The sequence below is a fragment of the Heterocephalus glaber genome, unplaced genomic scaffold, assembly GCF_053883595.1.
Source record: "Heterocephalus glaber isolate CG9 unplaced genomic scaffold, H.glaber_assembly_v1.0 deba00001550, whole genome shotgun sequence".
Classification (NCBI taxonomy): Eukaryota; Metazoa; Chordata; class Mammalia; order Rodentia; family Bathyergidae; genus Heterocephalus; species Heterocephalus glaber.
Window position 1 is genome coordinate 14,291,396 of NW_028258343.1, and position 24,712 is coordinate 14,316,107.

At 39.2% G+C, this 24,712-nt stretch overlaps 1 long non-coding RNA gene across 1 annotated transcript; it reads left to right on the forward strand.

Moving 5' to 3' along the window:
* Positions 1–911: 911 nt before the first annotated feature.
* LOC110349473 (uncharacterized) lies at positions 912–24,476 on the forward strand. The gene is made up of 4 exons (XR_002395432.2): positions 912–1,145; positions 2,002–2,116; positions 22,482–22,656; positions 24,201–24,476. It is a non-coding gene; the product is annotated as an uncharacterized LOC110349473 (long non-coding RNA).
* Positions 24,477–24,712: the final 236 nt, after the last annotated feature.

Here is a 24,712-nt window from a genome sequence, read left to right on the forward strand (position 1 = left end):
ACTGTTACATTTCTCTGTATATGTGTATTTATTGGGGTTTAGATATTATGCTACATATTGATATCAAAACAACTTTTTTGATTATAAAATTAGTATAGTGATAATTTATAATTGAGTTAATAATATATCAGTAGATATAGTGAACATTTGAAAGGTAAAGAAGATAAGAATAATCTAGAAACCAACCAAGAAAAAACTATTATTTGATACTTTTAAATTATATCCCTTTTTCTTTGCATATTTGTATATACTTAGAAGTTCACAGGAAGCAGTGATTTTTGGCATAATGAATAGAGAGATACTATAAAACTTTGAGGGAGGAGCTTGTTTTAGTGACTTTTTCTTGTTGCTGAGACAAACTACCCAACAGTCAAAGTTAAAGGAGCTATTTTGGCTCATGGTTTGTAGAGACCATAATTGGGAGGCTCCAAGAGAGGGTGGCATGGCAGAGGGGCACTGCAGAGGAGAAACAGTTCATAGTGGGTGGAAGGCAGCAAAGCAAGCAAGCAAATTGATCAGCAGGGACAAGCCTCTTTCTGTCCCTTACAGCTTATCCAGGTTACTTGCCCTTAGGCCAGGTAGCACTCACACCCTTGATCCCAGCACTCTTAATCCTAGCATTACACCATGAATCAATCCCAACATCACACACACTAGATCCACCCACCCCTGAAAAGCCCTAGCTATGAGGCTTTGAGGGGCTTTTGAGGGGACCTCTAGACACAGACATAACAGACTTCCTGCAGGGGAACTCATGACAGACATTTATATATTTATCTTTAAAACCTAGAAAAATCATCTTTGAGTGATGCAAGGCGTTAAAAATAAACTTTAGGGCCAGGGATTTAGCTCAGTGATTTTGCCTGCTGTGCAGGCCCAAGGACCTGAGTTTGATCCCCAGTACCAAAAAAAAAAAAAAAAAAAAAAAGAACTTTAAAGAGATAGAAAATGTTTCCAGGTTGCCTGACTATGAAAATAGTTTCCACTTTCCCCCCAGGAACTTCTGAACATGTGTGTTGAGGGAAAAAGAGACTGAGTCTGGAGAGGAGAAATTTCTAGTTGAGTTGCTTTTCCCAGTCCAGTGTCCTAACTTCATTTAGCTGGAGTCCAACCTCGTCAAGTAATGTGTCCTATCATCAAACAAGGTGAGGGCTCTCGCTGATCTCTGGGGTGTAGGTAGGCCCTGAGAAACAGTCTCTGGAATTGTTGGGGAAAGGAAACCCTGAAGCAGGAGAGAAACAGACGAGCAAGTCTATGAAGATGTGTCTCCAAGTTATTGAATATTCCTGACGAAACATGACCAGCTGTTTTTCTAAATTTGAAATTCAAACTTAATGAATTAAGTCTCAAGAGGCCTTTTGTATACTTGAAATATTAATTATTAAAATTTTTCATGCAGCTTGTTTGCAGTATTTCCTCTAGTAATTTTTCCAAGGATTTTTCTACACATGTAGGCTCTTAGGGCATTTTTGTTCCTGAGAATGTCTTTGTGGGCAGTCTTGGTTCATAATCTTTATATTGTAAATTCTATATACATTGATCTAAAGACTTTTGCCAATTGGTGCTGTTAGGGAGACAGCTTATTGAGGGTTTTTAAAAATTTGTAAACAGTGGGTAATTTATGCTTGGGACTTTTTTCCCCTTTATTTTTCAGTTGTAGTTTGTTAACCATCATTTGGATTTTGATGTAGAAACTCAAGAATTAACTTTCCTGGAGACCCCAGGGTGTTCATAATGGCCTCAGGCACAAAAAGAGTACATATGCACCAAACGTACTGCCCGAAGGGACCCTGGGCACTGGAGGCACTGGACTTGTTTGTGACCGGTGATGACCTCCCCTGTCAGCCCCCAGCTGTAGGTTCAATATGCTGTTTCAGTATCAGACATTGCTTCTGCCTGTGGTGCCTGGCTGTGGTGGACTTTCTGCACTGCAGTAGGACTGAAGTTGAACCCTTCGCCTGGAAAATGATGATGACCTTGAATCATCTCCTTTGACTGCAGTGTTTTACCTGTTGATTGATGGATCCACAGTGTGACTCAGAAGAGTATTTTCCAGTGCAATCTGAGCCAATCACGAAGGGAGTGAGGTCTGATTTGGAATCCCTATGTGTCCAAGGTGAGCCAGAACATCACCAGCAGCAGCAGATGAGTGCATATGGTAAACATAAACATAAACATAAACAAACTGGTTTAATTACAGCGTGGTGATTAAAATTTTTACTCAGGATGTAGCACATTCATTTAATTGACAGTCTGAATGTGATTGGTAAACTTCTTTAATCTTCATTTTTAGGTATAGTATTTCAACAATTTCCAACAAGTTCTTAATGCCTTGCTGCTTCTGATAGCTATTTTTGTTTGTTTGGTTTTCTTCTCAGAAACACAAATGTAATCATTATGAAATATCTTATTTCTTTTTTCCAAAAATTGTTTTCCTCTAATTTCTAAAAATCTCTTCCCCTTTCCATTGCATTCTGGGAGAACTTTTAAAGTTTATTCTTCATGTCGTGAATTCACTTTTCTGCCACATAAGTTGAGCTTTTTACTAACAAAAAGGTTTGATTTAGTTCTGTTTTATTTTATTTCCTTTTAAATATTTTCCAGCCATCTCTTTTTTTACCTAATTTATAATTTATAATTGTCCTTTGGCTACTGAGTCTTTGAGTGGTCATATTTTTCCTTTTCAGTGTCTTTTGGATGATAATACTAAATGAAGGAAATTTGTAACAATTACTCAATGATTTGAAACAAGATTCATTACTAATGTGATTGGTTTTCTAGATGTTACACAGTAGCATAATTTTTTCATTTGCTAAGGCTATGACTAGATACTAAATGTTACAGTGTAAAACACTTTAACTTCATAGAAATTAAAGTTTATGAAGGATGTTAAGCAAGGAAAAAAATCTTACCCATATTGCACAATGGAAATAAAAACCGCTGTAGTTCTTAATGTATCGCTGCTCAATTTTTTTTTTTTTTTTTGGTATCGGGATGTTGGGAATTGAACTCAGGGCCTTGTGCTTGCCAGGCATGCACTGTGCTGCTGAGCCACATCCCTGGCCTCTTGCTCAGTATTTGACTTAGGCACTATAGGAGAGTTGGAAAGCTGCACTCTAGAACATAATGCATCGTAGATTTTTTTCTGCATATGTATTTCTTTCTGCTTCTGTTGATCTTCATTTTGAGTGTGATGTAGTTTCAGTTTTACTGTAACAACTTTAACAGTAACTCTAATAGTGAACAATCGACTATGTTTGTTCAAGACGTTCTTCAATTCTGATCCTAGAAAATTCAAATTTTAATTAATTAACATTAATTTTTGGTTTCTCATTTTTTTTGTACCGGAAATCAAACCCAAGGCTTTTGTACTGAGATACATCACACATCTCATCTTTATTTTATTTTTTAATTTTGAGACAGGATTTTGCTAAGTTGGTAAACTTCCCAGGCTTATGATCAACTTGTGATCCTCCTGTCTCAGCCTCCCCCAGTGTTGGGATTACAGGTGTCCTCCACCAGGCCTGGCACAGAGAATTTTTAAAAATTTCTTTTCAGCCATTTAAAACACATTAAAATATCTTTTCCATAGTTTTAAGAAAGACGTATAAGTATTTTGAACTCAGAATCCACCACGTCTTTTGGTTAGAAGTCTAGGGAAACTGTCTGCATCACCTTGGGGACTGTCAGTGCGCTTACATGGAGTCCTTCACAGCAGCCCGTCATTTTGAGCTTTGCAGTCATGAACGTATGATTTCGCCTCTGGTTCACACTCCAGTTTTATATGTGCCAATCAACGGAAGGAGTGCAGGCCAGCAGACACGAGGGGCTGTCTCCCGCGCCCCTCCCTGGAGCCCTGCTTGCGTGTGACGCCCGTCACTGTGTCCTGGACCTCCCGGCAGGCCTGCTGGGGTCTTTCCACCCCTGAAGGCTCATGCCGGTCAGCCCTGTGTATTCTCTGGATTCCTGATTATACATTGCTTTGCATTATCATTTATTAAACTGTTGGGTGTTTTAAAATTTTGCTTTTTCAAGTAAATTCTCAGTTCCTTGAGGTCAAGAGCTGTCTTAGAAACTCTTTCCTTATGATTGTCAGGTATTAGGCATTCGGTAAACATCTGAGATACACAGACCTGAATGCTACTGACTTCTTATGCAAATGTCCCTGCATGCTCCGAATTCAGTTAGCCTATTTTCTGGTTAAATGAGTATAAGTCTGCAACTTATTTTGTTTTAAGCTTCATTTACTTTCTTGATTTCTTCACATATCTGAGGATTCTTAATGAAGGCAGAAAACATGCTACAATGTTAAGCATGGTATAGACAACATATGTACTGTGTCATTTCAACTAGTATAGGGAAAAGGTTACAAACATATGTCTTTGGGTGATTATGTAGTCTATTTTCTTCTTCTTTGGACTTTTTTGGACTTTTCACATTTTGGGCCTTCAGAACGTTTACTTTTTTAATTAGAAGAAATGTAAGAGAAAAACATCTTTGCACTTCTTGTATGTTTGTGTATAATGTGTATGTGTGTACAGAGAGAGAAAGACTGAGGTTTGTCTCTTTAAAGTAAAACAAGACAATAGCAATAACAAACTCTAAAAAGGTTGAGTTATGTGGCTAAATGCTATTTTACTGAAATATGCATAAGATTTTGATATAATAGAAATCATTTTGTTCAGAATTTTATTGACCAGAACTCTTGCTCTGTGTTTATTATAATAAATATAGAACTGTAGCACTGTATTTATCAAATGCATATCTCCATTCTGTATTTATAACATCTTTCCCCAATTTCTATTTCATATACAGCAAGCTCTAACTTATACAACAAATGAAGACAATGTGCTATAGTAAATCAGATATAAGAGTTTAAGGAGTTAATAACAATTTCCAGTTCATAGAATGCTAGAAAACAATATATTTTATTGTTTATATTCATGTTAACCAGCAATCCCTCAGAACAGTTAACAATTTTGTAAAGCCAAAGCCACGGGTAGTTGTGGGCCAGTTCCGGTTTTCCCTCAGCCACGTAAGTCCCTGGAGGACGTGAGGCCCTGGCCCATTACTTGCTGAGAGAGAAAAGGGGAAATACAAGAGAAGAACAGAAACATACTAATGTCTTAAGGTTCTATTAGCCACAGCAGGTTTTAGAAAAGCATCAGAAGTAAAATAATAGCTAACACTTACTATTTATACCATGGTGGCTTAAAAAATATGTCCACAATTCTTTTATGCCTTTACTCTCTGGAAGTAGCATTTAATGTCCTCCTGTTGAGTATGGGCAGGCCTTAAAGACTCACATCTAATGAATGGAATGCCATGGACGTGGTAGGATTTTGCTTCAGATGTGAGGCTATATAAAGATGAGGCTTCTGTCTTGGCTGCTCTTGGCTGGGACTCCCTCCCTCCCTCTCTCTCTCCCTGTGCTCCCTCTCCCTTGGGCCACTCACTTCGGGGAAGGAGGCTACCATATTGTAACTGCTCTATGGAGAACCCAGTGGCAGGAACAGAAGGAGGCCCGGGCCAGTAACCAGGAGGGAGTGAAGCCAGTTGACAGCTGGTAAATTTGGAAGTGTATCATTCACCTCCAGTTGAGCTGTGGGATGATTGCAGCCTTGTCCAGTAGAAATCCCCTGGAGGCCACCCTGATACAAACGTATAAAGCAAGTTGGAACCAAGTGTGACAAGTTAAGTACTAAAAAATTCTAATGGATGAAATAAATTACTAGTAAAAAATAAGGGCTCTTCACCTTAGTTGTACTGAAGAGGCCATCTTCATGCAACACAGGGAAGTACCACAGATAGAAAATAAGTGAAGTGAAGGGAAAAGACAGTGTGAACAGTTTGCCATAGTACAAAGCTGCTGTAAGTGCGATGGCTCCACTATCCTGCCGAGAACCCATGGCAATGTGTGTGGACCAGAAGTGGCCAGGAGCCACTCCATAAAACCACACGCACCTGCGGCCAGCATTGTAACCCTGGGTGGAAATTTGTGTTTCTCTGTACTCTGATGTTTATCATTGAGAGTGTAATTACTATAACTTGAAGCAATTTAAACAATGCTTTGTTAGAAAAATTATCCTCAAAAATGTGATTTATAAAGAGCATACTGGGGTAAGCAGCCACAATTATCTCTGTTGCCATAGTAACTTGCATTTAAGCCTAACCCAGGGTGTTAAAGGAACTAGAAAAATGTTGGTGATGTTGGAATACAGAAAGACGCATATGCTATTGACATGTAGTAACCCTGGCATGAAACTTGTAATAAGCATTTTAAAAAACAGGAGCTATTTTGTTTTGTTTTGAAAATGAAGCATTATAATGCGAACCACAGATTCCTGAAAATTTAGAGGTAGTCCTTTGTGTAGTATGACTAAAACAAGTTTGGTTTCTTCCTTGTCTAGAAGTTGGGCATGGGACATAATTTCCAAAGGTTCTGTTTGATGTCTACAATGGTAATTTCTCTTTCTGAATCAGAAATATTCTTAAAAAGTAAATTTAGAATTATAGGTTTATTAAAGATCACGAGGGAAAAAATGAGATAGCTGTGACAAATAAAAAATTAATACATATTCTGCACTCCTGCTCTCTAAAATATCATAGAATTTATGCCATGACTCTGCCTATCTCAAAGAGAGGAATCTTAGCAAAGTTAGTCTAAAAGCTTTTATGTGCATTTTCTAGTCCAAGATTTATTAATAAAGGTGCCCTTTATGAGTTCTCCTTACAGGCATGCACCCAGAGACTTTAAATAACAACTCGACAGCAAAAATACTATCTTTGTGAGAATCTTCCTGTCTTTTTCAAAGGGGATGTGGAGTATGTCAAGGGAGCCTGGACCGGGCACTTAAGCTTGAAAATTTTTACTGCTCTGTCTTGTTTATATTTCATTGTAATTGAAGGGGATCAGACTGTGCTACTCCAAAGTATGCCCACTTTGGCATATGGATTATTTTGAGCTGAAAATATTTGAGATTCAACAGATGTTAAAGCCTCCCTGGAGCTTCCCTTATCCGACTAAAAGCAGGGACTACTGAGAAATAGACAGCCATAAATCCCCTCTGCAGGGAGGTTTACAGACAGGAAGAGTATGGGAGGTTGGCATAGAGAAGGAGCCACACCAACAACCCTGGCTAAGACAGCCTTTATCTTGTGGTGGTGTCTCCAAGTATTTACTTTCCCACGGTTTTCAGCTGTAACCCTCTTTCAGAAGCTTTTCCCTTTGCCTTGTTATGGCTCCACAATTTATTGGTTTTTGTTAAAAAAGAAAAGAGTACATAAGTTCTCAGGTCTATCTACTTCTTGGGGACTTTTGCTTCTTTGTAGGAAGGCCACTGTGTCACATAAAAACATCAGAAAAAGACGCCACACGGGTTGTATGCTTTCCCACCCGTTACTCTGTCCTTTGTCAGGCTAGCTTGCAGGGCCCTAGTTAAAGAACCTACAAGGGGAGAAAAAAAAGTTTTTTCTTTATGTAATTGGAAACCCAACACCACAATTTTTGTTTTCTAGGGCATCCAGAGGACTGGGAGAAAGGTAAATCAGTTTTGAGTTCACAAGTCGGAGGACTAGGGTATGGAAAGGGAGAGTTTTCTGGGTGAAACCAGGAAATGGAAGACAATGGATAAAGGGAGAGAGATTGGGAAGAACAGAGGCCCAGGGCCCAGTCTGCTTCCCTCCCACCCAGCTCTCTGCTGCATTTTGGGCTGATTTCTACTGGAATGTGGAAGTCTGGTTCTGGGAGGTTAGGGCAAGATTGAATTTATTCTTTCCTCTGGCCTTCTAACACCTGGAATAACAATAAGAAATATACAGTTAAGAGAAGAGGTTCTGTGGGCAACCCTGTCCTGGGCCCGAATCCCTGTCTCAACTTCCTCGGACTCTGGGCTGTGGTCGCTCTCCAGGGCAGACCTGCAGGAAGTGAGGGGGCATTTCCAGGGCTCTCTCTCCTGCCCGCCCCTCTCCGGGAGGGCTTCAGAACACACCATTCCCCCCATTTATTTAGAATTCAAATGGCGCCGGTCCTTCAGGTCTGGGCAAGTGTAAAAGAGAAATTTCCTGGTTCCTCTCTTCAGTGCGATCTGTTTATTAACAGCAGCAGCAGGAAGCAGGGGCAGCATCAGCCTTCAGCTGCTGCTGTCATTTATGAGGCACTGCCCCAGGCACTTTATTACATTAACCTAGCATCTTTTCATATGATCCTATGGAATATATGTTATTTCCTCTTGTTTGTAGGGTAAGAAATCCAGGCCTGGTGAAACTAAGCAAGCAGCAACATAGTTTTTCTGTTTTCAGAATTTATCTTGTGAGTTGGTTCTCATTCTTCATGTGGAATTGAAAGCTCTTTGATGGATTATTCATGTTCTGTTTCAAACTGCTTCATAACATCTAGCAAGGGGATTTTTGGATTTCTATACTTTTGTAATTAGCAAGTAAAAACTATATGTTTATAATGTGCAATATAGTATTTTAATATAGATATACATTGTCATAAGGCTAAACGGAGCCAACATAGTACATGACTTCATGTACTTTTTGTGGTGAGAATATTTAAAGTCTACTTTCAGGAATTTTTCTGCAGTATACTGTTACTAACTGCAGTCACCATGAGTTTCGGTGGGCTTCTTGCACTACTTCCCTTGTCTAACTGAAGTTTCATGTCCCCTGAATGTCACTTCCTCTTCTTCCTTCTATCCTCACAGCCTGTGGCAGACACCAGTTTTATTTGCTGTTTCTATGAGTTTAACTTTTGTACACTTGTGATATAAATGAGATCATGCGGTATTTGTTTTTCTGTGCCTGACATTTTACTTAGCATGTTCTCCAGGCTCACCCATATTGTTAGAGATGGTAGGATTTCCTTCTTTTGAAAAGGCTAAATAGTGTTCTATATATCTTATTTATTCAGCCATTGATGGACATTTAGTTTGATTCTATATCTTGGCTATCGTGAGTTATCTTAGCACATTGTTTTGTTCATAGATATTCAATATTTATTAGGTGATTGATTGTTATTGTTTTATATGGAAATTATTTACCCAGGTTTATTATTTCTGTATTTGATATGTCATCTATCACCAGGAAATTTTCCCTTGATCTACTTGAGTTGTAAAAGTCTTTACTGTTGGAGGGCTTTGAAAGGTGCGAGGTTATTATGAAAAATATTTATGAGACTTTATTCCTATCAGTAGTAGGTTTTTAAACCTTTGTGTAGTCTTTGTTTTGGTTATAAAGCCTTAATTCCATGTTGCAATTTATGGGGTTTTTAAATCTTCTTTTACCAAAGTGTACTATTAATAGAGATAGAACACTTAAAAAAAAACCCTCTGCTAATCAGGTGTTTCAATGTTCTTGAGTTTTACAGTAAGTGGCTTTAAAAATTGTATTAATCAGCTTTTGTGTTGCTGGGACACACTATCCAACACTGAAAACTTAAAGCTGGAGAAGTTTAATTTAGCCTAAAGTTTCAAGGGATTCAGTACATTGTCCATGGGCTACAAGATGAGAATATCATGGCAGAAGGGCTTGGTGGAGCAATGATGCTTAGTTCATGGGGAAACAGAACAGGGGAACAGTGCCAGATTGGAAAGGGGTGAAGGACCAGAGACAGTACCCGAGGCCACACTGCCATGATTCACCCACACACACCAGACGTGTGCTCCATCGATCCCGAGGTAGTTCCCCACACCAATCAAGCTTAACCATCACAGAAAATGATCAACTCATCTCAGTGATTTTAGATGGTGAGTTCAAGTTTGTGGTTCTGAAGTTCCAAACATCTGCATTTATTAAGATTCTGTAAAGGGAAAAGGAGCGGAAAGCCTCATTCCCAGACCCTGATTATTAGGGCTGTATGGAGATCACGGGGCATTACTCAGGGCCACTGAAGTATCAGAAATTCCTCTGCCACCCAGTAGCTACTTCTCTTCAATTAAATAGTCTGCCACTTGGCTGATTCCCCTTGGTCAAAAGTTCAGACTCCAAATCCACAATCAGCACATTTACTGTATTTTAGAAATGCATTTCTTTCCTAGTATTACCAAAATAACTTCAGAGTGGGAACTATTTCCCTAGACTTACAGTGATTTTTTTTTGTTAATAATTTCCCTTTTAAAGATGCAAGATCATTATAAAAATGTGCGCAAAGGTCAACACCTTATGCTGCTTAGCATGATAGAGAAGTTCTGTTTGAATAGCTAATTACTACTTTAGTAAAATCTGACAGCTCATGAGCAGTAGAAGGTATACATGCATGTGATCTAAAATGGGATCATCATGATTACCCTTTCTTAGTTTCTTTGTTCAAAATCTTCGTGTGTGTTGGTTGATTGAATGGTGTCAAGTCCTAATAAAAAACATTTAAACATAAATGTGATACTTGTTCTTAAACAGAACACCCTTCTTTTTCTTCTTCTTTTCCTTATAAAGCAGTTTTCAAGGACAGTCTCTACCTTTGAAATGTCATTGCTGCTCCTCTATAGATCATTCTTTTTAAAAGGAGCTATAGATAGCATTGTTAATTGGTTTAAACCAGTATCTGCTTAGAGTGAGAAAATTATAATGCCTGAGAAATTGTAATGCATGAAAGGAGTTAGTATTGTAATGGATACAATGCACAACAACATATAGGATGTTCGTAACTGGTACTGGGCTGCTTGTGGGGTGACTATCACTAACCCCCTGTAAGAGGGTAACCCAGATACACATGGGGTGCTGCATAAAGGGGTAAGGAATCCGGGAAGACTTGGAACTTGCTGAGGCCATGATTCTGGCCAGGAGCCATGGTTTCTGCGCTTCTTGGTTAGAGGTGATGCTTATGCTCTTAGGTCGGTAGGCAGCACCTAGTACACCATCAGGCAGAGTGGTATCTGCCCTGTGATAAAGGCTGTCCCTTTTCATGAGGCATAAAAGTATTGCAAATGGGGCCATTGTAGGCTGTAGGTGAGAAAGGACTCTTCTGTACCCAATTATGCCTCACTAGATCTTCCAGTAGAAATTTAATTTATCAATGATCAGTTTTATATAAGACATTGTACTTGGCCATTTTAGGGACACAAAAATGAGAATGGTCCAGTTCCTACCATGAGAAGAATCTATTTCTCATGATCCATCTGTCTAGACCACTTCACCCCTTACCATGGTGTCGAGGGCCATCCTCTGGGTTACAGTGACAAAGTGCTTGGAGGTTTAATGGGAATTTGATAAAACTCATCCCTCCATTTGGAGAGAAAAAGGATTTATGAACACTTCCCCTCTGTTCTTGCTGCTTCTGTATAAGCATCAAGAGAGCATAAAGGGCAGGAGTTAGGTAAATTTCTCTTTTTTACCAGCTGTTCCTTCTCCTGCTTTTCCCATTGCTTCCACACACCATAGTTTACCAAGTGAAAATTTTCATTGAGTGAAAATCATTCGGGTTGAAAACACTTCTGGGAGATGAGTAATTCTCTATTTCTCCCTAGTTAGTTTGTAGATATCATTCATCTCTGTCAATGTCACGCCTTTTCTATCTGACGTAAGGGCAAGAAATCTAAGTTGAATGATATCTCAATCACCTGCTCCCTCAAGAAATTCAAATTGAATGAATGAACGGTGTGAGTTAATGTAATTAACTTGTTTTTCTTCTGTCATTTAGCTGAGATTCAGGGATGTGATTTTCAGTTTTCATTTGTGTGTGTGTGTGTGTGCGCGCGCCCGCATGCATGTAGGAAGAGTGACAGTGTGGTATCATGGGTGGGCGCGTCAGAGGACAGTTAGAGGTGACATAACACTCACTGGGCTTCAGAAGATGGGAGGGCTCTGCTCTGGATGGAAAAAGGAGTGGGGTGAATGGACCAGGGGAATGGGAAGAATCTGGTCAAGGAGACCTTGGGCCACTGCCCAGGCCAATGTTGCTAATTTCCACACATCCCCTCAGAGCCACAGCATCAGCTTTCTTGCAGACTCCTGGAGGAAGTGGTGAGATGAGAGCAGGGGAGAATGGAGGCTGCTTCATAGTAGAAGCGTAATAGATGTGCGGGGCAGGGGCAGCTGGTGCTCCATGCGGAAGCTGTCCAGGTTATTCTTGGAGACCCTGGCTTGATCATGTGCACGGATGGTCCGCCACTTCAGTTCGAAGTAGTATTCAAACAGCACTCTTATTGGTGTGGGTGACTCAGAGAACAAGCAGGGTTGTTGATTAGCAAGCATACTAGCATAGTTCAAGTCCAAGGGCCAATTCCATGGCTGGCAGTGGAGCGATCTCAGGGAAGGGGCTTTGTCGCTAGGTCTCATGGGAGAGAAGGTTGCAACTCTCTCATCTCTTATTTGTTAAAGCTGAAAGATGAGGCTTTCGTGCATTTAGGAATGAGTAGGCTTCATTACTTAAAAAGTATGGGAACGAAAGTCACAAATGGTTAATGTATGAAGTGAGGATGAAAATAACAATGTCTTCAATTTTTCTCTTTAGCCTTTTCTAATTGAGCAAATCATTTAACCCCACAGATCTCAGGCTTTTTTCATGAAAAATTCCTATAGTTCTATATATGAAGTTTACATGGCTGGTTGACATCACAACACACATTAGAAAGTACATCTTTGTCTTTTCAGCTCAGCAGGAAATCTAAAATTCTCGTTATATCTTAAAACAGAAGACATTCTTCATGTTCATCTTAAGAGAAAAATTGGAATTGACACTTTTATGCTAAAAGCTTTCATTAGAACCAAAACCAATGATCTAGTTAGGTCATCCCAGGCATCACTGGTCAGCTTAGCTGCTTTCTGTCTTCTGATAAGCATGATTTGGGATAAAATTCTAAAGGTTATAAAATAGCATACAGGACTATGTATCTGCTTCTAAGAGTAGACTTATTTTTCTGGGAAAAATTGAGATTTTGTTCTATATCTCTGTTAATCTGTATGCCTAAGAATTTGTGAAACTAACAAACACCTCTCTGTGAAAGCTATAAACCTAAAATTTCATATTATAGAGTCTTGGTTACCTTTGGTAAAATAAAATGGGGACCATTAGACAAGGTAGCTCTAACACCTTGGGTTCCTATGTATATGAATGATAATATTAACATAATGTTATTGGGACTTTCTACCAAAATAGTCCAAATAAGGCAACACTTCATACTATATCCAATCCAAAATTTTCTTTGCTCTGCTTTGCTTTCTTTCAAACTCCTCTGGCAGAATCCAAGCTCCTAGTGGTTTAGCTGCTTCCTCGTTCACATATTGCTGTTTGCTCATAAGAAATTACTGTATTGCAATAAGGATTGCAATAACCCCTTAAAACTTCGAATGTGCATGGTTTACCTTTCATCATGTCTTGCACTGATGCTTTCAGCTACCCTAGGCTGAGGATCAGGCTGGCCACCTCAGTGTAGAGTGAAAATTCAGGAGATGTCAGGTTGGAGTTGCTCTCTGTGATGAGATCAGCTCAGAAGAGGGTGTAGATGAGAAGGGCAGAGCAGAGAGTTCCACATGTGCTACCAAATGAAGTTTGAACCCAGCAAGGCAGAGGAGCCAGCCAAGGATGTCATGAAGGAGAAGCGATGAGGTAGGTGTAGATTGTACAGCTCCAAGGCTCACAGAAACCAGCAGGAAGAAGTGCTTTCAGTTGAGGTTTGGCCCCAAGTATGGACTCTTGTGAAGAGGGCTGGCCAAGTGACCCTTGGACTGGCAGCCTTAGGATCAGGGACCTGGACCAGACAGGTTTCAGCAGAGTAAAGGGGGCCAAAGTCTGACAGGAGTGGATGAAGAGTGAAAGGAGAGAAAAGGGTGAGTTGCGGAAACGAAGGAGGAGTTTCTTAAGACGGGAGGAAGCAGAGCAGACAAAGCTATCACTGCATGTGGAGTCTGTGGATGTTGCTGGAACCTCGCCCTGAGTTTCTACAGAGAGGGGGGTGATGGGAACTCTTCCTACAAACTAGAAATGGGGAGGCCCAGACCACCCTACCCAAAATGTGCATTTTATTACCAAGTTATAAAAATGTGACTCTAATCACAGGACTCCCTTCCTTAATTCTTTAACCACTTTCTGTTACCTTGGTATAAACTCCCTCCTCTCAACTCCTGTCTCGTCACCTTCTTCCTCCTGCTACACACTGCAGGAGGAGGAAACTGCTCTCGGGTCTCTCTCTGCCTCCTAGGCTTTGCTAATGATGTTTTGGCTACTCTTTGGTGGGCTCCTGTTCACCTTTCAGGTCTCAATTTAAATGCCATTTCTTCTGGGAACTCTTTGTACTTCTAGGTAAGATTGTATATTTTATATTTTACTTTATTTGTTTGCTCATTTAGGTACTCTTTTCACTAAATTAAAAGCCATGGAAGGCAAATATTTTGTTGACTTTTAAAAAAAAATTTACTTTTATTAGTCCATATTTGCAATACATGACGATTTTACTCACAGTGGGGAGTTGGAACATGTACATGACACTGCTTCCTTTTTCTTCCCCTCACCCCATCTCTTGATCCCCTTCTCTTTTGCAAAATATCTACTCCCTGTTTCCTATTATCTATCTTTATTTGCTCTTTATTTATAATTTGGGTTTCTCATATTAGAGAGACCTTGCAACATTTCAGCTTGTGTGTCTGATTTATTTCTCTTAACATTATGGTCTCATGGTGCATCCATTTTCCTACAAATGACCCAGATTGTTGGCCTGTTGATAAGAGTATTTTCAGCACATTAACACACAGCCTTGCATGTAGAAGTCTTCCCTGCCCCTCTACTTTCAATGTTAGTAAGTCAGTCTCAAAGCATGGAAAGGGTATGTGGTTGTAGAGGGACTGGACAGCCCCTTGCTTTTTTTGTAAGTCAAGTCAGGCCCTTCAGTCTTGGGGTATCACAAGGACTCGGGGCCCAGAATTTCTGCCTTTAAGTTCTGTCTCTTCTTATTAGCTCTGTGACCTTAGGCAACATGGAAAACCATTTCATGTCCTACTGCCTTTATTGTCATGGGAAGATGGTCTCAGCATATGTCTCATAGGGTGACAAGGAGAATTAAATGAGTTTGGACATGTACATAACCACCAACCACTTATTTTCATTATTTTACTTTATTTTCTTATCAAATAACCATCCATAGTTTTTGTCTTAAAGGGAAGGTTTAATATTTAAAAACCCTACAAAGAGCCTTCAGAAAAATCTCTCAAATTTATCAAGGTTTAGCCAGATTAAGAATCCTTTTATAGAACACAGAGGAAGGGGCCTCTGGGCCACCATTCCACCACTCCCAGCTCAGAGGAGGTGAGCCACATGGGTGCCAACAGCAGCCCCCACCCCCCATCGAAATGAGAAGACACATAAACAAGTCTCAAAACCAGACTTCCAGACCACCTACAGCAACCCCAAAGGGAAAGGAGGTGAAACAATCTGATACCAACCACCTGAACTCCCTGAACTGGCAACAAAAGAGGATCTGGAAAAAATGAAATCAGAAATAATTTCTCAGATAATAGCAGAGATTGTTCTCATAGTGCAAGACATGATTGATAAATCTAGAGAGGACCTGAGGAACATGATGGAATCTAAACAAAGGAAACAAATGGAATCCATAAAACAGATGCAAACAGATTTCCAAGAGATTAAAAACTCCATCAAAAGTCTACACAGCAGAATGAGCCAATGTGAGGACAGAATTTCAGATATAGAAGATAAGATTGCAATTAGTGACCAGAAAGAGAAAAATTGCTTTAAAATTGTAACGGAACACGTGAAATCAACCCAACAGCTGCTAGATGATGCAAAGAAGAATAACATAAGACTGATTGGCGTCAAGGAAGCAACAGAAGAGAGTACAGATGACATAAAAGAACTGATCACAGAAGTGATGGCAGAAAACTTCCCAAGGAGGGGAAAAGAACTTGACATACAGATAAGTGAGGCACATAGGACTTCAACTAGCCTTGATAAAAAAAATCTACATGTAGGCATAAAATTGTTAAGATTCCAGAAACAAGAAGAACAAAGTGCTACAAGCAGTGAGAGAAAAGAAACAAATCACATACAAAGAAAAGCCCATCCGAATCATAGCAGACTTCCCAATGCAAACCCTCAAGGCAAGAAGAGCTTGGAGTGATGTATTCCAAGCTCTAAAGGAAAACAGCCTCCAACCCAGATTGATGTACAGTGCAAAACTATGTTTCAAAATTAATAGAGAAATAAGATACTTTCATGACAAAGAGCACCTTAGGAACTTCATGAATACAAAACCAGCACTACAAAAAATTCTAGACAAAATCCTAGGAAAAGACAATGAGGATCACAACCCCAGGAAGCCCAGCAGAATGAATCCATCTGGCACAACAACAAATTAAATGTAAAGGGGGAGAGTCCAACAAAAAGAAAAATTCATGACAATGATAACTCAATATGTATCAGTAATAACCATCAATGTTAATGGTCTCAACTCACCAATCGAAAGAAATAGACTGGCAGAATGGGTCAAGATGCAAAATCCAACAATATGCTGCATACATGAAACATACTTCATTCAAAAGAAACTCATAGACTGAAAATTAAAGGGTGGAAAACAATACTCCATATGACAGGAACCCCCCAAAAAGCAGGAGTACCTGTCTTTGCAGATGAAGTGGATTTCAAACCAACACTGATTAAGAGAGACAAAGAAGAATATTACTTCCTTGTAAAGGGAACAATCCAAGAGGAAGAGATGACAATCATAAATATCTATGCACCAAATGCTAGTGCACCCAACTATATAAAACAAATACTAACGGACATGAAAAGTCATATATGCACTAATACAATTGTAGTGGGGGACCTCAATAACCCACTGTCACAAATAGATAGATCAACTAGACAAAAAATAAGTAATGAAATACTAGAACTCAATCGAACTCTTGAACAAATGAACTTAACAGATGTTTACAGAGTGTTCCACCCCACAAAATCAGAATACACATTCTTTTCAGCTGCACATGGGTTGTTCACCAAAATAGACCACATACTTGCTCATAGAACATGTCTAAGTAAGTGCAAATGAATTGAAGTTATCCCTTGTATATTATCAGACCATAGTGCTATCAAATTGGAGATCAATAGCAAAATAAACTGCAAGAATTTCATAAACACATGGAAATTGAACAGCACACTTCTGAATAACCAATGGATAACAGAGGAAATTAAGGAAGCAATCAGACAGTTCCTTCAATTAAATGACAATGACAATACAACTTATCGGAATCTATGGGACACAATGAAAGCAATCTTACCAGGGAAATTCATAGCAGTGAATACTCATAATAGGAAAACAGAGCGAGCCCAATTAAACAACCTGATGCTGAACCTCAAGCTTCTAGACAAAGAAGAGCAGGACAAACCCAAAGCTCATACAAGGGAGGAAATTATAAAGATCTTGGCAGATATCAATGCAGTGGAGAGTAAGAGAATGATACAAAAAATCAATGAAGCCAAGAGTTGGTTCTTTGAAAGAATCAACAAAACTGACAAACCCTTAGCCAACCTTATCAGAAAAAGGAAAGAAAAGGCCCAAATCCATGCAATTAGGAATGAAAAGGGTGAAGCTACAACAGACCCAGCAGAAATCCAGAGGATCATCAATACCTACTTTGAGAACCTATACACCAATAAGATGGACAACACAGAAGAAATGGACAGATTTCTAGATATGTATGAAATACCAAATTTGAATGAAGAAGACCTAAAAATTCTAAATGACCCAATATCAATCAACGAAATTGAAAATGTAATTAAAAACTTACCAACTAAGAAAAGCCGAGGTCCTGATAGCTTCACAGCTGGATTCTACAAGATATTTAGAGAGGAACTACTGCTACTACTGTTTAAACTCTTCAGTGAAATTGAAAAGGAAGCAATACTCACAAATTCATTCCTGGAAGCAAGCATCACCTTGATCCCCAAGGCAGAGAAAGACTCAACTGAAAAAGAGAACTATAGGCCAATCTCACTAATGAACATAGATGCAAAAATCCTTAATAAGATAATGGCAAACAGAATGCAGAAGATCATCAAGAAGATCATACACCCTGATCAAGTGGGATTCATCCTAGGGATGCAGGGATGGTTCAATATACAAAAATCAATCAATGTAATACACTATATCAATAGAGCCAAGGACAAAAACCATATGATTATCTCCATAGATGCAGAAAAAGCATTTCACAAAATCCAACATGCGTTTATGATAAAAAGCCTAAAAAAATTGGAATAGACAGTCTCTACCTCAATCTGATAAAAGCCATCTATGAAAAACCCACAGCCAATATCATACTAAATGGTCAAAAACTGAAATCCTTCACATTAAAATCAGGACCAAGACAAGGATGTCCACTATCACCACTCCTGTTCAATATAGATTTGGAAACATTAGCCATGGAAATTAGACAAGAGAAAGAAATAAAAGGAATTAAGATAGGAAATGAAGAAGTCAAATTGTCCTTATGTGCAGATGACATGATTCTCTATATAGAAGACCCCAAGAACTCCACCAAAAGTGTTCTTAAATTAATAACCAAATTCAGTCAAGTAGCTGGTTACAAGGTCAACACACAAAAATCAATAGCTTTCCTCTACACGAACAACAGACTCACTAAGAGAGAAATAGGGCAAATAATTCCTTTCACTATAGTATCAAAGAACCTGAAATACTTAGGAATCAACCTAACAAAAGAAATCAAAGACCTCTTCTCTGAAAATTATAGCACTCTGAAAAGAGAAATTGAAGATGATATCAGAAAATGGAAAGACATCCCCTGCTCCTGGGTAGAAAGAATCAACATAGTTTAAACGGCCATACCGGCCATACTTCCAAAACTGATATATAGATTCAATGAAATCCCAATTGAAATCCCAGCAGGATACTTCATGGACCTTGAGAAAACAATCCAAAAATTCATTTGGAGCAAGAAGAGACCCAGAGTAGCAAAAACAATTCCAGGTAACAGAGACATGGTAGGGGGTATCACATTCCCCAACTTGAAACTATACTACAAAGCTACTGTGATTAAAACAGCATGGTACTGACAAAGAAACAGACCTGCGGACCAGTGGAACAGGTTAGAAGATGCCGAAACAACTCCAGACACACTCAGCCACCTCTTCTTTGATAAAAGGAGCCAAACACCCTCACTGGAGGAAAGATAGCCTCTTTAATGAATGGTGCTGGAAAAACTGGGCTTCAACTTGCCAAAGATTAAAACTAGACCTGTATCTCTCACCATGCACTAAACTAAAATCAAAATGGATTAAAGATCTAAATATTAAAATAGAAATGCTGAATCGGCTGGAACAGAGGTTAGGTAGAACGCTTGAAGACATTGGTGTAGGAAAAGATTTTTATGAAAAAACCTCAGTTGCCCGTGAACTAGCACAAACAATCAACAAGTGGGATCTCTTCTTACTAAAAAGCTTCAACACAGCAAGAGAAACCACCAGCAGTGTGAAGAGACAACCCACAATGTGGGAAACAATCTTCACCGGCTCTTCCTCGGACAAAGGTCTACTATCTCAAATCTATTAAGAACTTAAAAAAATCAGACCTCCCAAATTTAAAGACCCAATCCGAAAATGGGCATCTGAAATGAACAGACATTTCTCGGACAAATAAGTAGAAATAGCAAATAAACATATGAAAAAATGTTCAACATCATTTGTCATCCGAGAGTTGCAAATGAAAACAATGCTGGGATTCCATCTCACTCCAGAAAGAATGGCTGCTATCATGAAATCAACCAATAACAAATGCTGGTGGGGCTGTGGGGAAAGAGGAACCCTGCTCCACTGCGGGTGGGAGTGCAGACTGGGGCAACCACTGTGGAAATCAGTATGGAGATACTTCAAAGAACTAGGACTGGAAGTCCCATTTGACCCAGCTATTCCCCTGCTGGGTGTCTTCCCCAAAGAATTAAAAGAATCATACCACAGTGATATATGTGCACCCATGTTCATACCAGCACAATTCGTAATAGCTAAAACTTGGAAACAGCCCAAATGCCCATCAACTGGAGACTGGATAAAGAAAAAGTGGGTTTTTAAAATAAAATGGAGTACTACTCAGCCATAAAAAATGAGAAAGGAGAGATTTATAGCTAAATGGATGCACATTGAGGCGATACTCTTAAGTGAAATAAATAGGACACACATGTGTAAATATCGAATAGTTTCTCTAATGTGAGAAACTGAAAGTGTAAATAAGAACTAAAAGGTATAATAGATAATGTGAAATAGGAAGAAAAGGGGCAAAGGGGAAGGGGAAGTGGGAGGGGTAGGGGAAAAGGAAGAAGGGAATGGAATTAATATGAGAAAATGAAGGAATGGAAACAAAGTCTTTGTAAATATGGAGGGGTTGAGGGAGGGCAGGGGAAAGGGGAAAAATAAGAACCAAGAGATTATATAAAGGTGCAAATTTCCAATAATGAATATCATTATATTGTATACCTAAAATGTACCAATGAAATAAAAATTAAAAAAGAATCCTTTTATAGAAAATAAATTTGTGAGGCTTATCTACAAAGGAAGATTAACATTAAGAAAGCGCTAAGATTGTTATTCTGTCATTGGTGTAATTACTATGGGTTTTGAGTATAAAGAGCATATTTACACAGAATATTAGCAGAGGCTTTTTAAAATCATTCTTTCACTCAAATGGTTTACTCAAATCACTCCAAGCTCCAAGAGTAACATCAGTTCCTTTTTTATCACGCACTGAATTCATAGCACTCCATAGGAAATTGGGAAAAGAGAACTTCCTGTAGCTATGGAGAGAAGCGGATAATTTTGTGAAAATATTTGTTAGCTAAAAAAAAATCCAGTCCTACCACTTTCAGTGTAAAGAATACGGTATGGATTATTTCCTGTTTTCTTCTAGGATTTAACAGACCCCTGCTTTTCAATTCCATCTTCGTCTCTGTGTTAAATCTCCAAATATTAGATAATATCAGCATCTCTGGGGCCCTTTGTACAATTCAAGCTTTGAAAAATGTGGCAGGTCTTTACAAGCCGATACAACCAACATAAGAAATCAGAATTAAACACTGCTAGATTTAGGAAAGCACTCGGCAATAGCCTTCGTCATTTGTGTTGGCCTTACCAGGCCTTGAGAGCCTGTAAGGGCTTAGTCCATTCTGTGTCCCCAGTGCCTACTATGTATTTATGTTTCTTGTACTGAGTCAGTGTTTTTTGAAGTGAGTTAATCCAAAAACTTGATACATAAAATATGATAATGTTGATTCTTAAGGAAATTGCTCTATGGAAAATGGAAATGCTAATAGAAAATTACTTGTATATTAATCAAGAAATCCTTGGTAAAACTCTTCCCTTTTCAAGAAGTAAGCGTGAAAGGGAGAAATGTCAAATATGTATGTGTGCCAGCTGTCTTGTGCAAGTAACTGAGCACCTTAAAACTCAGTGGCACATGATCGTCATGTAGCTGGCCTGAGTGTGGGGCTGCTGGATTCGGTTCATCCTGCCTGGCCTGCTCTTGCATCTGTGAGCTGGCTGCTGCCTCTGGTCTAGGCTGGGCTAGGCTGGAGCCTGTTCTCAGGGGCAGCTCTACTTCATTTGTCTCTTCCTCTTACTGGGAATCTAGAAGGTCCCCACCTTGGATGGTTCAACTTAATATTTTTTCTGGCTTTATAGTGGTTTGAAAGCAGTGGAAGCCATACCTCAAGTTCTCAGTGTTGATCTTTGCCCAGCCTAGTGATATGTGTTAAAATACTCTCTTGAGATGCTGGAGAGTGGCAGTGAGCTATAGCTCCCAGTCAGCTACAAGATCACAGAGGAAACAAACCACACTCTACAATGCACTGTGTTGCTGAACTATGATATTCAGTAGGTTAGATGCATTAAAGACATTTTCCACTTATGATATTTCCAATTTATACAGGCAAGCAATTATATAGTTCACCTCAAGTGTTCATTTTCCTGATGATAGAAACTCAAGAGGGGAAGTGGAAGCATGCAAGAACTTTTGCCTGTTTTTCTGATTGGCAAATCGCAAGGGTGAACTAGGAGCTGGAGACTGGGAAGTGAATGATTTTGTGGGAAGAACTTCAGTCTCATGGGAAAAGGTGTGTGTGTATAGGAGAATGAAGAATTAAGGCCATTAATGCAGCCTATCACATTGTATTTCGGAGGCTGTGAAGATGAACTTAGTTATTATTAAACATCCTAAGAGACTTGCAACTTTCATTATTATCCTACAAAGAAGTGTACTCTAAAGGAGGCATTTCATTAAAAATGAACCATGTTTGCTCTTGGTTGCTAAATAAGCATTGATTAGTCCAATAGGTCATTTATTCTCCTCACTGTAGGGCAATTGAAATCTGACCCAAAGATTTTCAGAATAAATGTGTACCGTGCGTTTTGTTGGGCTGTTTTTGTTCTGCAGATAAGGTCTGATTGTACCAGTACAATTGTTGTCTTGGGCCTATAACTCCCTTGCACTGTTCACTTCCTACTTTCCCCAAATGTTCCTTTTTCTTTCCAGTACACAAGGGAGGAAATTAACGATGTAGAAGTTACACCTGTCATCTCCAGTAGCGATTAGGTTGCCCTTCACAGTTAAAGTAGTGAATGATGTGAAATACTGTTTCTTGGAAGAAGTTTATTGCTTTTCAACCTCTCAAGAACTCAATTAACTCAGCAGCTAAAATAAAATACAGGTAGGCCTTGTATTTCTACTTGAAAACTAATATGCTGACACAAAGATGAATAGTTTCCTTACAGTTTAAGGAAAAAATGAACTACCAGTATATCTTGGTAAAGAACTTTTAACATAAAAATTTAAATCAGTCTCCAAGTATGTGGTATTATACTCTAGCAAGATTATTTATTGTGTTATATACAAGTTTTATCTGGGTAAAGCTTGACAAAATCTGTGGTTTTTTATGAATGGCTTCAGAGATGGCTGGTAAATTTTAAGTTTAAAGGGAGCACATAAGAATGGATGTTCCACAAGAGTGGGACAGGTAGGCTCCTGCAGTCTGAGGATCTCCACACCAGACTACAGCCCTGAGAAATGATGGGGCATGCAATGGCATTCTTTGCTTTGGATATCCTCTGTGGACCTCTTTTCTTCTGCCTTCATTCCCATTTGCCATGCCATGATTTTCTGTCTGTGTAAGCATCCATGTGCTCCCTCCTTCTCATCTTCCCTAAAACCAGTGGTGTACTGCAAAGTGCTGCATAACCAGCTGTCTCAAAACAAAACAAAGAAAGAGAAATGAAAGAATAAAAGGTTTCCAGCTAACCATGTGTTGACATTGCTGGGAAACCATTCTTACATTCTGACTCTGAGGCAATCCCAACAGAGCACTGTCCAAAGTGCACCTGTGCAACAGTCCTTAATGGTATAGGGTATGCACTGCACCCATGTAACTAGCAATCCTTGATGCTATAGGATATATTGTTGTAGAAAACTTAGATATAGAGACTCAAAAAAAAAGTTGACCAGACTTACGTGTTATCTGGGAGTGGCGTAAAAGATAGGTTGTAATCCAAGATTTCCAGCAACCAAAATTAATGCTCAAAGGCATCACTTTCCTTTTTGCTTTTGATGTGTATTTCTAGTGAGACACAGCCACAGCTGTAGTTTCTCTTGGGGAGATCTGTGAGGAAGAGCAATTTCACTCTGAGTCCTCAGAGTGGTACATTCTCACCATCCCCTACAGACATTTTGGTGCTGGGGATCTTACTCAGGACCTTGTACTTGCAAAGCAGGCATGGTGCCACTGTGCTAAATCCCTGGCCCAATGGTTTTCCATTTAAAAACATTTTTTTGGTACCGGGGATCAAACTCAGGTCCTTGAGCTTGCGCAGTAGGCGGCAAAACCACTGAGCTAAATTCCCAGCCCTGGTTTTCCATTTTTAATGCCCACATGGAAGTCAGGTGGAGGGACAAGGGCTACCACCACACCACCTCCTGCATGTGAGCCTTGCACGAGCTCCAGAGACAGACTGCGACCCCGGGGCGTGGGACAGACCACCAGGGTGTCTGAGCTCAGATGGAGGCTGACCAGTGCCCCTATTAATATTTTAGTAGCTGCAAGATGACTTTTTTTAAAAAAAGAAAAGGCAAAATAAAGCTAAAAATAGTATATGAGTTGGTAGCAATGGTAAATCGTGTAATGAAATTTATATGTTTTTAATTTCCACGGATTTGAGGAAATGTCTCTCTTTCTTTAAAACTCCTTTTCTCTGTCTCTAGGGCTTTATGTTTCCTGACAATCTACTGCATATGAAGTGGGCTGCTAACCTGGAGCTGGAGCTGGAGTACTTTTTATATGAATTTTATCCTTGAGACACAAGAAGTTTGATGCATGAGTATTTTTGTTTTATACAAATAACAATGACAACAAAATTTCCTATCCTGCCCATAGGCATTGTGTAGATTCTTTGAATGCACTACTTGATTTCATTAATCTTATTAAAGGAGAGAAGGAAAGAAGAAATAAACATCCTCCAGAAGGACATCTCATCTATTTTCAGGCAATGTTCTTTCTTTTGGTAAAAGCAATCTGTGATTTTGAGTATGACACCAAGCCTTGCACACAACGAAGGTGATCTCCATCAATTCTATAAATTCAACACCTCATCTACTCTGTATTTCCCTGTAGTCTCCAACATACTTGTTACCTCGTTTTCTCCTGATGATAGAAAGGGCATGCTCTGAATCAGCCCTACTGCAAACCCCTGAGATACAACTGAACTGCAGAGAGA